The 10,237-nt window shown below is 36.5% G+C and overlaps 1 pseudogene; it reads right to left on the reverse strand.

The window, feature by feature from the left end:
• Positions 1-486: 486 nt before the first annotated feature.
• Positions 487-10,237, reverse strand: part of LOC103211861 — a 20,248-nt pseudogene continuing 10,497 nt past the window's right edge.

Below are 10,237 nucleotides of genomic sequence, written 5' to 3' on the forward strand. Positions count from 1 at the left end.
ACATATATTTATATGTGTGTGTGTGTGTGTGTATTATACACATCAAAATCTGATTTACTAACAAGAAATTTCTTTCAATACCAAACGATTATGAATAGCTAAAATATTTGCTTTATAATGAAACCAAATTATGTAGTTCACCCTTTTCCCAAACTGTCTAAAGTGATTAAGAATTATGACAAACTTTCTTCTACATATAACCCTTTTCCCTTTATAATATCATGAGAAGAAAGATTATAAATATAAAAAACTAGAACCAAAATTCTTTTCATTTGTGTATTAAACAGTGAGGTTTTTTTTTTTTTTTTTTTTTTTAAAGAGAGGGAAAGAAAGAGATGTAACAACTTGCGATGCTCCTCTATACAATTTTTCAACAAAACTTTTCCAAACCAATTTACTTAAAAGGGCCTGAAAGGACCCTATAAAAAGAAAATAAATAAAATAATAATAATGTTCCTTCAGTATGTGTTAGTATAGAAATGAGTGTCATTTGCTATCTCTACCATTGTCTATTCTATTAGCATAGTCATGGCTCTGACATCATGATTACTATCTTCATAAAATAAATTTCTGCTTTCTCTGTAATGATGGTCAGATCTGTTTTTAGTACATTGTTCAAGTCTATAATGTGTATCTGCTACATAGGAATGAGAATTCTGTCTGACTTTTCACAGTAATGATGATTTTTCTTGGTGTCACTGGGAGCTAGAATATTGGTTAAAATAATTACTATATGACTGAACAGTCAGGGAAAATCTCGTTTGATCTAGCTGTGCAGAAACAAATTTCCCACAATATTATATATGTTTTAAAGCATTGTTCATTCTTGCTTGTCTCTGAAATTTTTGGGGAGAAGAAAATTATCTCTAAATTGTCTAAATTGTGCTGATGGAGTCATGTTATCTGTAGTCCTTGTGTAACGGCCACTAGGAGATGTGGTAGTGGGATTAGGGGTTGAATTCCAAGTACAAAGCTGGAAATATGACATATTGACATCCTGAGAGGCTGGCTACTTCCTGATATAAACTGAATTTTGATGGGCCTTCCAAAGTTTATTCCATTAAGCAGATTCATTCCATAAGGAATGGATGCCTCATGTTTGGAATTCACAAACACAAATTACTTTGATTTTACTATCCTTATATTTTGGGATTTTTACTTTTGTTATCAGTCCAACCCAGGAGCCATCTGTCACTTCAATTACAAGGTTTTTCTAAAAGAGAGCATGATCTGCTTCCACTACTGTTGTCCCCATCTCAGTATAGACCCCTCCCTACTAAGCTATTATTTATTTTTAATAAGTGAGATTATGAATTATTTTTATTTATGTGAGACCTGATGATCTCTTTCTCACTAAAATAGTATAGGATAATGACTTGTTAGCAAGTCTTACACATAAAGTTGTTTAAAATCCATTTCTTATAAAGCATATCTATTTATATTAAGATATTCTACTTATATATTTTTCAATATTTAAAATTAACCATTCCACAATTTGTTTATCTATATTGATCATGTTTTCAGAAATATTGCTCTTCAAGATTGTGTTTTTTAAAAAAAAAAAGAAGTGAAGATTTGTAGTAATATTTCCATTTTATTTCTTTTTTTAATCATAAATAACTAGAGAACAAAATAAATTTTAGAGTTCTGCAATGTCTTTACTCTTGAGAAAGCTTTTAAGTATTTGTTTTGGCTATTAGATAATCTCACCATAAGACTTCTGGCAAGATGGAGGACTAGAGGGACAAGCTACAGAGACCTTCTGCAACAAGGAAATGAGAAACCAATTTAAACAGATTGTTGTTGTTGTTGTTGTTTGCCGTTGAGTCAAACCTGACTCATAGCGACCCCTCCTTGGGTTTCCGAGGCAGTATCACTACGGAAGTAGGATTGCCCAACCTTCCTTCCGAGGAGTGGCTGGTGGGTTTGAACCACCAGCCGTCTGGTTAGCAGGCAAGTGTCTTAGCCACTATGCTACCAGAGCTCCCATTTTAAACAGATACAGAAGATAATCTTAAAGGGAAGGATAAAGAAGTGAATTAAATACCAACTAGCATAAAAACCTGCAGGTAAACAGTGAATAAGGCACAAAAGGAGCTGTGAACAGTTGACTGTCCAGACAGCACAATAAATTTGAACATTTAGAAGTACTGTTCTGATCCAGACAGGAATCTAAGAATTGGCTCTGCTTTCCAAGGATTGTTTGGGCAACTGCACTGGTGGCTGATAACTAGAAAGGAAAATAATGAGTAAGAAGGTAAACAGTTGTGTACTGTGTGCTCTCCTTAGGGTACAGCTATTTTGAATATTTGTATCCAGCATTCCAGTCAGGCAGCAGCCTAAGAATACACCCCACTTGCACAGGAGTAGCACAGGCAACCACATTGGAGGCTGATGACTAGAAATTTGCTCTATTCCCCTTGTTACTCTTGAGGAATAGACATGTGGCCATCACCCACCTCCACCCACTTTCTGCACCAGTCAGAGTTCCATCCCAATCTATGGGCCCTGGAAGAACTTGGGTAACCTGCACCACCCCAATTCTGTTTTTCTTTATGTTTAAATTATTCTATTTCTCTTCCTCCTTTCTTTATTTCTTTTCTCTCTTTTTTCTTTTTTTTTTTCCCCCCTTCCTTTTCCTGGTTTCTTCCTTATTCTTTCTTTTCTTCTTTTGGTTCTTCCTTTGCTTGGTTTATCTTTTTTCAATTTTCTCATTTTTCTTTATTATAGTTCTTCTCTTACTCTTTTATATTACTCCCCTTTCACCAAATATTGTGATTTTTTTTCTTTATTTTTCTTTTGTCTGTTTTTAAAATTTTCTATTCATTTATTGTTTTCCTCTTTTGTGATTGTTACTGTTTATGTGGTTCATATTTTTGCTAACTTGATTTTATTTATTTATTTAATTATTTATTTATTTTTGTCTACCTGAGTGGGAGACAGCAACTGCGCCCACCCAACCCAACCATCCCTGCACCTCCTGCAGCCCCACTCACTGGGTGAGGACCTCCACTTGCTTCTGTACCAACTGACTCATGATAGACAATGACCAATACCAGCCCAACAGACCCTCAACATGGAGAGCTTATAGAGATCTGTGAACACATTCTCATTTTCTATCACACCCACCAGGAGATGGGTGCTGATTGCCAAAGTGCTGCCAACTAGTGATAGAGGAGCATAGTAGCCCTATGCACTCAGATATATCAAAACAAAATAAAGAAAAAAAATCTAGGGCAAATAACACCAAAATATAGTCACCAATTACTTATAAATACAATGACATTATAATGTCTCAGAGACAACTAACCATCCCAGTGCACACAAAGAAACAAGATAAAGTAGTGGAAACATGGCAACAAGTGACAGACCCAGAAAACATCCCTGAGGAAGAAGCATCATTGGAATTCCTAGATTAAGAGTTATATTTAGGTACCCTCAATGGATTGAGACAGAACACGGAAAACACTGACAAAATTAAAAACACAGACAAAACTCTAGAAAAATTTAGAACAATGCAAGAAAAACTGACAACATAAATGAGAAATAAGAAACAATACATAAACAACAAATAGAAATCCAGAATATTAATACTAAGATTTCAAAATAGATAGCATATTGAATAGGCAACACGATAGAAGCAAATTAATGGAAGAAGAATTAGTGAGGTTGAAGATAAATAATTCAATACTACTTTGTTAAGGGGTCAATCTGAAAAAAAGACTGAAACAAAATGAAGAAAGCCTAAGAAATCCCCTTTCTTTTATTTCCTTTTCTTGCTTTATTGCCCTGACCAGGACTTCCAATACAATGTTGAATAGAAGTGTTGACAGACGGCATCCTTGTCTGGTACCCATTTGCAAGGGGAATGGCTTCAGTCTCTCTCCATTGAGAATAATGTTGTCTGGTGGTTTTGCATATATACCCTTTAATTTGTTGAGGAATTTTCCTTCTATTTTTTCTGAGAGTTTTTATCAGGAATGGATGTTGGATTTTATCAGATGCCTTGTCTGCATAGATTGGTATGATTATGTGGTTCTTTCCCTTTATTTTACTTATATGATAGATTACATTGATTGTTTTTCTGGTATTGAACCATCCTTATGTACCAGGTATGAATCCCATTTAGTCATTATGTATGTATGTATGTATTTATTTATTTATTTAGACATGTTTTTGGAGCATATTCACTAGGATTTTGTTGAAGATTTTTGTGTCTATTTTCATGAGGGATACTGGTCTTAGTTTTCCTTTTTAGTGATGACTTTTCCTGGTTTGCTCTCAGGTTTATACTTGCTTCATAAAATGAATTTGGGAGGATTCTATAATTTTCTATGTTCTGTAATGTTTTTAATAAGATTGGAGTCACATCTTCTCTGAATGTTTGGTAATATTCTCCAGTGGAACCGTCTAAGTCCAGACTTTTTTTTCAATAATGTTTTCATGACCTTTTCAGTTCCTTCTTTTGTTATGTGTCTGTTCAAATTTTCTATCTCGGTCTGTGTTAGTTTATTTAAGAAGTGTGTTGCTTGAAATCTATCCACTTCTTCTAGGTTTTCCGATTTGTTGGAGTACCAAAACCCAAAATATTATCCTTTTTATTTTGGTTAGTTCTGTTGTGATGTCATGCACTTCATTTCATATTTGTGTTATTTGCATCTATGCAATACTAAAGAATAATATGGAATCCACAAAAGACCTCATAACGAATGAATTTGAAAGACACTGTGCTGAGTTTAATAAATTAATCACAGAAGGACAAATATTGTATTAATCCACTATTGTAAAAAGTTGAAGAATGGTTTACATATGGAAAGGAAATTTCTTTGTTGGTTACCATTGATGGGGATGGGGAAGGAGACAAGTGTTCATTTGGGAGAAGGGAAAGGCAATATACCAAAAGTGAGTGACCAACACAATAACACTAAGGAAAAGAAAGACACAGAGAAGTGCACAAGTTTCAGACAACAACGATAAATATTTTTACATACACAATATTGGATTATAGTAGTAACAAACATTACAAGCAGATACATAGTTAGGTAAGCTGAATGATCAGGTATGTCTAGGTAAAAGGGATAATACCCATGACTATATATAATTATGGCAGATGATATTTCTACATACACATTTGTATATGCTATAAGAATGTCCATATAAGTAGAACTGTGGCAAAGTTATGATAAATGAGACATAGCCAACCACCTTGAGGGATTCAGTTTTTGGGCCTCTGGGCTTGAGACCATGGTTGTGGGGGACATCGAGCTCAACTGTCATAACCTATTACACAAAAATATTTTTCTACATCCTAATTTGGTAAGTAACAACTGAGGTATTAAAAGCTTGCAAGTGGCCATCTAGATGTAATAATTTGTCTCTCCTTTTCTGGAGCAAAGGGGAATGAAGAAAATCAAAGACACATGGAAACAATTAGTCCACAGTGTAGTAGATCATGCAAACCTCAGCCTCCATAACCCTGAGAAAAGAAGAATCAGATGGTGTATGACTGCCACTGTCAACCACTGGCAAAAGTATCAGTGCAGGAAATCCTAGATAGAGCGGGTGAAAAATACGGAACAAAATTCAAAATCATAAATAAAGATCAGGTTTATTGGTCTGATAGAGATTGGTGAAACCCCAGAGACTGGCCTGTAGTCACCCTTCAGGCCTATAATTAAACTAAATTCCTGTGGCTTCCAGCCAAATAATAGACAGGTGTACGAGGTGAACATTTACACCAGGTAGGTACACTCCTTAGAACAATCAACCAGCGGAGATCAGAAGGGAAATATTTGCATAGGGAGATAGCTCAGAAAGTAAGAATGCATAGGAAAAAGGACACAGGGAAAAGGTAACTACAGAGAGGAAGAGAGTTGTTACATTATGGGGATTCCAATCAATGTTATGAAAAAAAGTGTATGGAAAATGAATTTGCTCTGTAAATTTTCTTCCAAATTACAATTAAAAAAAAAAAAATAAAAGAATAAAATTTACTCCCAGGATCTGGCTCTCAGCCCAATAGTAAACTAGATGTACATGCAGACCACTCAACCCAGGGTGATGCACCCACATACTCTATGGAAATGTGTCAACCATGGGGCACCAGAGGGGCAACATTGGCCTAGAGGAAATGCAGGACACACAGGAATGCATAACAGTGAGGGGCCCAGGGGGTGGGAGGATTATTCCGCAGGGAGGGGAGGAGACTGGGTTAGGGTTGGGGATGGTAAATGGGGAATGAAACTAAATGTACATGTCATGGTAATGTTGAATGTAAAACAAACTGCTCTGTAAACTTGTATCTAAAGAAAATCTTTGCATAAAATTATTATTTCTACATACATTAGAGTGATCAGTAAATTGGAGAGATCATAATACAATAATAATTGCTGATGTGCTTTTGTGAAGACAATATATGTATATTTTTTCTTCCTGTGGATCTGTTTATTTTGGCCAATTTATTAGCTACTCTGTATGTTTTCTTCCCCTTTCCCACAGGGGATATCAATTGCAGTAGAAGTCAGGAATATAGACAGAGACAACTTCTATTGTATTTATATTCTTTTTTTTTTTTAATTGTAATTTGGGTGACGATTTACAGAGCAAATTCACCTTCCATATATTAGTTCACATATACTTTGTCTCATGTCATTGACCACAGTTACCACAATGCAACAGCTCCCCTCCCACTTCCTCCCCATAGTTACCTCTTCCCTGTGTCCATCCCTCCATGGACTCCTGCCCCCTGAGCTGTCTCTCTATGCATAAGCAGCCCTTCTTTCTCCCATGATTGCTCTCTCCAAAGAGTTTATTTACTTGAGGTAAATGTTCAACTCATATGCCTGTATTTTGTTTGGCTATTTATATTCTTTTTTCCTTATACTGACTATGGCTAAATATCATATCACAAATTTCTACAATAAAAAATGTTAATAGTAAGTGTAAATGATATATGCAAGAATATTTTTTTCTACTTAAAATAATAACTGGGCATTTAGCCATTAAAATTATTTTTTAAAATATTAACATTTTTTTCCCTTTTCATATATGCTAAAAATGTATAACGCACATATAACACATTTCTGTTCAATAGCCAGCTTAAATCAAAATAGGATCTAATATTTTAAAGATAGACTTGGTAAAGCTAATTTAAATAAAATGTATAAACTGATTTTAATCAATTCTATTTACACCATAATATTCTTGATCATGTTGAATAGTTTAGCTACAAAACCATAAGTCAAAGCAAATTGAATTTAAACATAGCCTAAAACAAAATTTTATGTAAGACTGTCAAAACAGTATTGTTATCCTAAGTGATATTTTCAAGCTCAAATAGAGATCTAGTAGTTACAAAATTATTATATACATGGTGAGTCTTTCACAGGACTATGTATGCATTGAAAATGTTATGTTTAAACTAAAATAAAAAATGAAATGCATTTCTTTATTCTGAAACTTGTCCATTCTTTTTGTATACAAACATTTAATTGGGTTCAACCTTGAACTAAATACACACAAATGTCATTTCAATTGAAATGAGATGATTTATATTTTCATGATTCTTGATAAACAATAAAAAAAGCTTGTTCACTTACATAAGATGTGGAAAGTGCCTCAAAATGGTTATCACTTTCCTATTAATTAATTTGACTGCTCATCAGAAATCTGGTGGTTCAAACGCACAAGCCACTCCTCAGAAGCAATATTGGCCAATTCCCTTCTGTAGTGATACTGCCTCGGAAACCCAAGGAGGGGTCACTATGAGTCAAACTGACTCAACAACAGTGACTTTGACTTTCTTCTTTTTGCTTTTCACGGAAATTCAGATATTGTCTCAGGGAAGATCTGCAAATACCATCTTGAATGAATGATTAATCTGTACCTCATGAAGTTCATCCCCTTTTCTAAAGTCAAATCCCTAGATTCAGGCAGAAGGTCTCTCATTCAGACATCTACTGGTGTTGAAAAGGAGGGGAAATACTCTTCGATTTGCATTTGTATTTCTTCTAGGCATTTTAAAAATAAGTCTTAGGACATTCTGAGAGTTTTTCTCCCTCTCAAGTCCATGTTGTTGTTGTTATTTGCCATCCAGTGGGACCCAACTCATAATGACCCCTCCTTGAATTTCTGAGGCAGTATCACTATCACAGTAGATTGCCCAACCTTCCTTCTGAGGAGTGGCTGGTGGGTTTGAACCACCAGGCTTCTGGTTAGCAGTCAAGTGACTTAGGCACTACACTACCAGAGCTCCTAGACCATACAGCTGTGGAAACACTTGAACATGCCATTTTGCCACATGATTTTTCCACAGATTCAATTTCCTTTCAATGCCAAGGCAGGGCCTTGTAGATCCTAGTTCAACTGGGTTATGTAATAATATATGATAGATAAGCTAGTTTCTTTAACCTTGCCTAATCTTCAAAATACTCATCAAAACATGACGTATTTTCTTGAAAGAATTCTTCCAATTAACTTGTTAGCTGAAAAACCATGTTTGGGACTCTTCTTGGAGAAGCAATCAAAATACTGTCTACTGCAGAATGCTGAAGATTTGTTTTATGTTCAAGTTTTCGTTCAGTTCTTTTAACATTTTGAATGATCTTCATTTCTTTGTTTTAATACCATTTTGTAACATGGTAAGAAGAAAGTTTCATTCCATTTCCTTTTTTTTTTTTTTTTGAATAACAACACCTTTCTCTGAAGAAAGCAGTGTGTTGTCATGATATTAGGGTTTCCCTTCATTCCTCTTTATTTATTTATTTATTTTATTTTTTCAAAATAAGTGAAAACCACTCCATGAAGGCAATTATTTATGGAGCATCATCTATAAAAAAAGCTTAATAGGTGGCTTCAAGTAGACTCAAACTCATGGTGGCATCATGTTGGCTTAGGATAGAACTGTGCTCCATAGGCCTTCCCATCATTGACTGGGTATAGATTACCAGGTCTTTCTTCTGAGGTGGCTCTGTTGTTGTTGTTATTTGCCATCGAGTTGGCCCCGACTCCTAGCGACCCCTTCTTGGGTTCCCGAGGCAGTTATCACTACAGAAGTAGGATTGCCCAACCTTCCTTCTGAGGAGTGGCTGGTGGGTTTGAACCACCAGCCTCCTGGTTAGCAGTCAAGTACCTTAGGCACTATGCTACCAGAGTTCCTGGTGGCTCTAGGTGAACTCAAAACTCCAAATTTTTGGTTAACAATTGTGTATGCTAATAATTAACTGTTTGCACCTGACAGAGCCTCCAAATTATGACATATACCTTTATTCAGCCCCAGGGTTACAGGTGAGGAGAGACAACTCAGGGAAGCCCAAAGTAGCAAGTAGGAAGAGCGGGAGAAAGGGGATTAAAAGCCAGGAAAACAGACAGAAGAGCAGTCAGCTGAAGGGATTAGGTGAGGAGAGGCAACTCAGGCCCGCCCAGAGTAGCAGGCTGGAATAACAGGAAAAAGGGGATAAAAAGCCAGGAACCCGGACAGAAGAGCAGTCAACCCCAGGGTTACAGGTGAGGAGAGACAACACAAGGACGCCCGAAGTAGCAAGCGGGAAGAGCAGGAGAAAGGGAATTAAAAGCCAGGAAGCCAAAGAGAAGAGCAGTCAGCCAAAGGGATTAGTTGAGGAGAGGAAACTCAGGCCCACCAAAAGGATCAGGACCGGAGAGCAGGAGAAAGGGGATAAAAGCCCGGATACCGGACAGAGGAGCAGTCAGCCCCAAGGACAATTCAGGGACATACAAAACAGCAGGGAAGAAAAGCAGGAGAAAGGGGATTAAAAGCCAGGAAACCAGACAGTGGTACAGTCAGCCACAGGGAACCAGGTGGGGGTGATACGAGAGGCCTCCAACAGCAAGACAAACTTGTCTGTCGGTTTGTCCTACTGTGGTGACATGTAGACTTGAATTTTGAGGCTGAGCCTCTGGTGTTTAAAACCCAGCGTGATTCACCTGGTGCACAGGTAACAGCCCAGCTTGTAGACTGAGACAGACTAGGAAGAAGGAAGAGGCCATCCACTTCTCAAAGAATTGAACAGTGAAAACCTTATGAATAGCAAAGAAACACTGTTTGGTAAAATACCGCACACCTTTAGTAATAGTCTGTTTAGGCTAAAAGGCTCTCCAAATAGGACTGGGAAAGAGCAGCCACATCTGAGTAAAACCAACCTTACTCATATGGAAAAGAGAAAGCTTTCAAGACCTTCATTTGCTGATGTGGCACCACTCAAATTGAAGAGAAACAGCC

This window comes from Orycteropus afer, unplaced genomic scaffold (genome assembly GCF_000298275.1).
Source record: "Orycteropus afer afer isolate SDZICR_OR568_19922 unplaced genomic scaffold, OryAfe1.0 scaffold00806, whole genome shotgun sequence".
In the NCBI taxonomy this organism is placed as follows: Eukaryota; Metazoa; Chordata; class Mammalia; order Tubulidentata; family Orycteropodidae; genus Orycteropus; species Orycteropus afer.